Source organism: Sycon ciliatum, chromosome 7 (assembly GCF_964019385.1).
Source record: "Sycon ciliatum chromosome 7, ocSycCili1.1, whole genome shotgun sequence".
Taxonomy (NCBI): Eukaryota; Metazoa; Porifera; class Calcarea; order Leucosolenida; family Sycettidae; genus Sycon; species Sycon ciliatum.
Genome location: NC_088649.1, coordinates 15,318,772 through 15,324,405, shown reverse-complemented (window position 1 = coordinate 15,324,405; position 5,634 = coordinate 15,318,772). Strand labels below are relative to the sequence as shown.

General features: G+C 46.7%; 1 long non-coding RNA gene across 2 annotated transcripts; it reads left to right on the top strand.

Moving 5' to 3' along the window:
- Positions 1-1,379: 1,379 nt before the first annotated feature.
- Positions 1,380-3,963, top strand: LOC135821089 (uncharacterized). 2 transcript variants are annotated; one of them, XR_010554294.1, is made up of 5 exons: positions 1,380-1,645; positions 1,746-1,788; positions 2,369-2,469; positions 2,850-2,950; positions 3,303-3,963. It is a non-coding gene; the product is annotated as an uncharacterized LOC135821089 (long non-coding RNA). The 2 variants fall into 2 exon arrangements; XR_010554293.1 differs by lacking the exon at positions 1,746-1,788.
- Positions 3,964-5,634: the final 1,671 nt, after the last annotated feature.

Here is a 5,634-nt window from a genome sequence, read left to right as displayed (position 1 = left end):
ACATCCGAACACGGATCCGCGGACTGCATGCACTGAACACAATGTCTGCCGTGCACCTGCACAGCACACGGCTACCACGCGTTGGTAGATCTAATACCGAGCACCATACGTAGAGACTTACGTAGCCTAAGTGAAATACCGAGCACCTTACGTAGAAACTTACGTAGCATAGCGATGTCGTTTTTTCTGCCATGTGAACCAGGGAGTCGTAAATAGTATTTTACGACTCCCTGATGTGAACACAATAATAGAAAAGCTGACAGGATCGCTTTTCTAAATAACCCCGGGGGTTATAATCTTGGTGCAACTACACACTGGGAGACTTGGGAGTGCATTGCATGCAGAGAAGTTGCATACAAAGTTCAAAGTTGCACGGTTACCTGAGTCGTACAGACCCATCCAAACCCAGGGTTTGTGCGATCCCTGGACAAGAGGGTGTCAACTGTTTATATAATATTTATTTCTGTACCTCGTAGCATGGCAAGACAGTCAATTGAATTGAGGACTTGAAACGAAGCGAAGGCATTACAGATCGTTTTCTACAGTACTGTTGCACCCTCTAAATGACGACAAATTGACTATATCCCCTCCTTTTTGATAATGTATTTCACCAATAAAATAAGGCTTGGAATTTTATAAGCATGAATCATTGACGGGCTTGCCCCTTCTGTTCGTGCATTGCCCTGCTCTAAATAGTGCATGAATCCGCCCAGTCCACATTCCTTCTCCGTTTTCTTTTCTTTCAGCTGCTCTGTTTTACTTTCTCTTTTCGTTCGTCCCTCTTGATATTTGTACTTTGTACTGTTCAGGCAACGAATTGAAATTCTAAAACATAGTGATAAATTTCACCCCGCTGATGAATTCTTTTATTCCGATTATCATATTCTTTCTTTCCTTCTTTCTTTCTTTTTCTTCTCTTGCCATGGCTGGCTAGCCGGCTAACGCCCCCTCCTTTGCATTGGCTTCTGCCATGGACGGTGAAATAAAATAAATAAAAATAAATAAATAAAAACCAAACCAACCTAGCCATGAGAGAGTGAAACCAACCACGGAAGAAGAGAAAGAAAAAGAAAGAAATATAAAAGCAAGTACACGAAAGAGGGGTAGGGATTAGCAAGGTACGAAGCAATGGGATGCCCAGCGAGCTATGCAGCGGAAGTGGTGACTGTGATTTTGTTTGGAAGATACTAGGGAGGTTCTGCTATACAGTCCGTGCGCCAAGCCCTTGAGTAGCCTGTTTTTTATTTGCAACCGCGGGAAAAATCGAGGTGCAAAAAGATGTCGACGACACAATTGTTTTGTTGGTATTTTGCAACCTTATTTGGACCTGAACTGTCGTGTGCTGGAGGAATCCTTGTTCATAACTGCTTAAACTGGTTTGCAGCTGAGGTATGTCCCTTTGTAACCTATGGCACTTTAGCTGAGGTTCGTTGCGCCCAACTGTAGACCATGAAGACCTGTGTTTGCACTACATATTTTTTCGTCGTAATCGTACCATCAACTTGCTTGTCGTGCTGGAGTGGATAGCATAATCGGACACTCTCGGCTTATGCTCTAAGCGAAAGGTAGATATATTTGGGTTTGGATTCCCAAAGCACATCCCAATGAGGCTATGCAAAATGGAGCGGCCCACAATTTCGTGGAGGTATGTCGAATTGTGTGGAATTTTGCACTAAAGTAATTGTGCTTGAACAAGGACGTTTTGGCTGCTTATTTTCCTTGGGCATCTCGACATTGCAAACTAGTCCCCTTGCTGTTGTGTCTTCGACATCTAAACGGAATTTCTATGTAAGTCGTGTGGTTGGGGTCCAGATTTTAATCAAAATCCAGCAGTATTCCTGGCTGCTAATCTAGTTTGCTAAAGTTCTGGCTGAAGGTAGTCGGTTGAACAGTTTCTTTTGTATGTACCATGGTCAGATGGTAGGACGTTCATTACATAATTATAGATGGAGTACATAGTCAAAGAAACTTTTTATGTAGTTTAGCACAGCTGCACAGAAGTGCAGGGCCTGAAACAAAACAAGAGCTGGAGACTCAGCGTCCGCAGCATATGCGAATGCATTGTGAGAGCATGTGTCTTCGAATTCAGCATCACACACATATGCACACTCACACACACACACACACACACACACATGCGCGCACACACACACACACACACACACACACACATACACACCACACACACACACATACACACCACACACACACACACACACACATACACACCACACACACGCACGCACATCTGGCGCTGGTGGGGTGTTGCATACTGAACATTCTGTACTTGCAGCCTTATCTTGATCATGTGTGATAGTTGTGTCACAGGTTTTTGCCCTATTTTCTGGATTCTCTGTGCTTTCTGTAGATGGTCTTGTGCGCTCGTCATCAACAGCACTACACTACTGTAGGTCCAGTGGGCCAATCAGGCTGAACGTCATCATCCAGCTGTGACTGGGGTGGGTGTAGGTAAGTGTCTCTGCGTGCTCTGATGGTCGACTTGTGGCTTCTGGCCTTCAATCATTGTTCTTGCCCGGGACCTGCCTCTCATACCCTGTGGTTCACTCGTGTTGGCAGGCTGTGATGCACAGTGGAATCCTTGATGTGGCACTCGGTGTACATGTATGTTGTTGCACGCGACAATATTGCTACTGATGGGCTTTGGTGTGATGCTCTGAATAGATGTACCATGAAAGCCTCTTGATTGGTCTCCGCAGTACATTCGCTTGCCTGGCTCGTTTTTGTCGATATTATCCACTGTTGCAATGGAGAACTTTGCGCGAGGTATCTCACTGTTCATTCCGAGCTCTGATTTCTTATCAATGATGGTCTTTTGATATCGCTTGTAGGAGTCGACACCTGCTGTTGCGCCGGCTCGAGCTAGTACTCGCATGAGCTCGCTGGAATTGCTATGTGCATCCACAAAGTCCGAAAGAACAAGCTGGAAAGGGTAAGTGCATGCTGGTGTGCTTGCATGCATCATACATGATAGCACAAACAAGCACCTGATCCTCTTTGCACGGTGGTTGGATGCTTGACTTCCTTCTGACTTTGATTGGCCGTACATCATCAGCCAAATGTGTCCCCACAACTCACTGTCCACACTATCCACCACTGCGTCCAGCTTCATTTCCGACAGTGAAGTTAGAACGTTATGCTCTTTGTGTTGAATTCTTGTGCTTGACTTTTGATTAATTTTGTGAGTGCATTGCAGCCGACAGCTCTGACACGAAGGATGATGGGCCACTGGGTTGGCTTGTGTGCTGTGTGCGCTGGGTTTCATTTTGTGCTCTGTGTTTCAGGGTCTCGGATCGTGCAACGGCGAGGGAATTGTATAAGCACAGAACTGTGTCACACCCTGTACGGTACAGGAGCGTACCTCGTTTCTTACTGGTACCATATGACCCATGGCTGAGATGAGCGCCAAGCTTCGAAATAAGGCTGGACAGTAGCCACCGGTTGTTGCAGTTGATGGATGGTAAAGAAGAGGTGAAGAAATCAGCAGCCGTTGCCAGAAGAAGAGAACGGTTCTCGAGGAATGCAAGACAGACGAATCTTGCTGTTGCCAACAATGCGGACTCCTCGGGTGAGGTGCACTGGTGCATTTCGTCTGTTATACTCTGCATCAGGCTCTCCAGCTTGAAGTCAGTAGTCTGACTGTCCACCATATCCAGTTGGCCTTTATAACAGGCTAGGCAAAAAGCACTATCCGCGGTGACCGTAAGACCACGCTCAGCGTGCAGCTGACGTTGAACGGCTCCGACGTTCGGACATTTACGCTTAATTAACACTCCTTATTTGTGCGCTGCACATGGTGCATGTGGGCCTGTTGCTGTCATGTAGCTGCATGTTATGCCGGTTGCAGAGACCCGCTGGCTGATCGTTTAATGCTTGTAATGAAAGTCTACTGCTCTACTGCTTGTAATGAAACTGTGACATGCCGTGGCAAGTCACAACCATCTACTGAGCAGTCTGGTGTTGTTGCGAGTACGGGTACAGGTGTTGGTGGTGGTGCTGGTGCTGGTGCTGCTGCTGGTGCTGCAACATGCTGTGCAGGCATTGCTTCTGTAGGCTGCACGTTGTCAGTGACAGGCATTGGCTCTGCTGAATGATTTATGAGCCTTTTCATGCATTTCTTGCAGATACATGCATTTCGTGGTATTGTAGGATGATGTGCATATTCCCAGCATTGCGTGGTCTCGGGGTGGGCATATCTGCCATCAAGGGGAACATCTTGGCAGGCTACACATGGTCCGCATTGCCTGTCAGGATGCAATTTCGAGCCCTGGCTTTGGCGGCCTATTTGGACTTGGTCACAGTGCGGACACTCGTGGTTTCTTCCTGGCCTATAGCAACACCATCTGTCCGCCCATTCGCGTAGTTTTATCAGAGATAGAGCCTTGCAAAATAAGACGGCCCACAATCTCCTGCGACGTATCTACGAAATGGGAAATTGAGAAGAGAAACAAAAAGGCACCGCAACGACGTGAGATGTCGAATATCGTGGTGCACTTTCGAAAATGTGCTCATCACTCACCCTTCTAACACGATAACGGCGCAAAAGCAATCGATATAGGAGGATAAGCCTGTATTCTCAAGGTAACCAATTGTCGAAAATTGAGAAGAATTCGGTATGTCACTAAATTCGTCTTCAAATTTCCCGCGGTTGCAAATAAAAGTGCAACTTTTAGACGCCTTTTTTGAACTTGGCGCACGGACTGTATACGTGAAACGTAGAGAAATCACGTAGAGAGCAGGTGTCTGGGTTAGAGTCTACGGCTTCGCGTGTTTTGGCTCCAGATTTCTACGCGGAGATGGGGTTCTCTACGTTGTGGCACACGCAGAGAAAATGCGTACGGATTTGCTGGGTATCGATCAACTGCATGCAGAAAACTGCCAAATATGGAAGGGGAAATTCCCAGTACACATTCCACGTGACTTCTCTAGGTGAAACGTAGAGCAGAACAGCATTTCTTTACGTTACGGGAACGCGAAGAAAGTTCGCGTGATTCTTTGCGTCGCGTTCCCAAAACGTAGAGCAGAACCTCCCTACTGAAGTGCTATCTGACGAGGGTACGGTTGCGTACATTTCCAACCGGGTCGCGGCCGGTCGAGAACGCGCGTATGCGGTGCGGAATGCTTTACCTGACCTAAGGCCCTCATCAGACTACGTACATAGAACATCCAGTACAAAATCACATAAAACCTAAAAGGCAACATTTTTCCATGCCTGCTTTCAGACTACACATTTTACATGCAATATACAGCAACCTTTGACCCTACGAAATTGCGCAAGGGGCCTGGGATGTGTGAAAGCAGCGGACAGTCGTACCCGGGTACAAAGTTCGTACAACTGCCTGGTGAAAGTACGATAAATGCAGGAAAGTTGCCTTGTACAAGGGTTGGCACCCTGCCTGAAAGGATTGGGCAGCTTTTTAGGCTTCCCGCCAGATTCTTGTTGTTGTCCTGGAAACTTCTATGTAAATGTGACTTATAGGCTGTTTTGTACCTAGTCTGAAGAGGGCCTAATAAGGCTGCAACCACACTAGGTACAAAATCACGTACAAACGGCATTACAGTAGAAATCGTCATGCCGACGCGTGCGAAATGCAAAATGCGCTTTGTAGGTTTTCA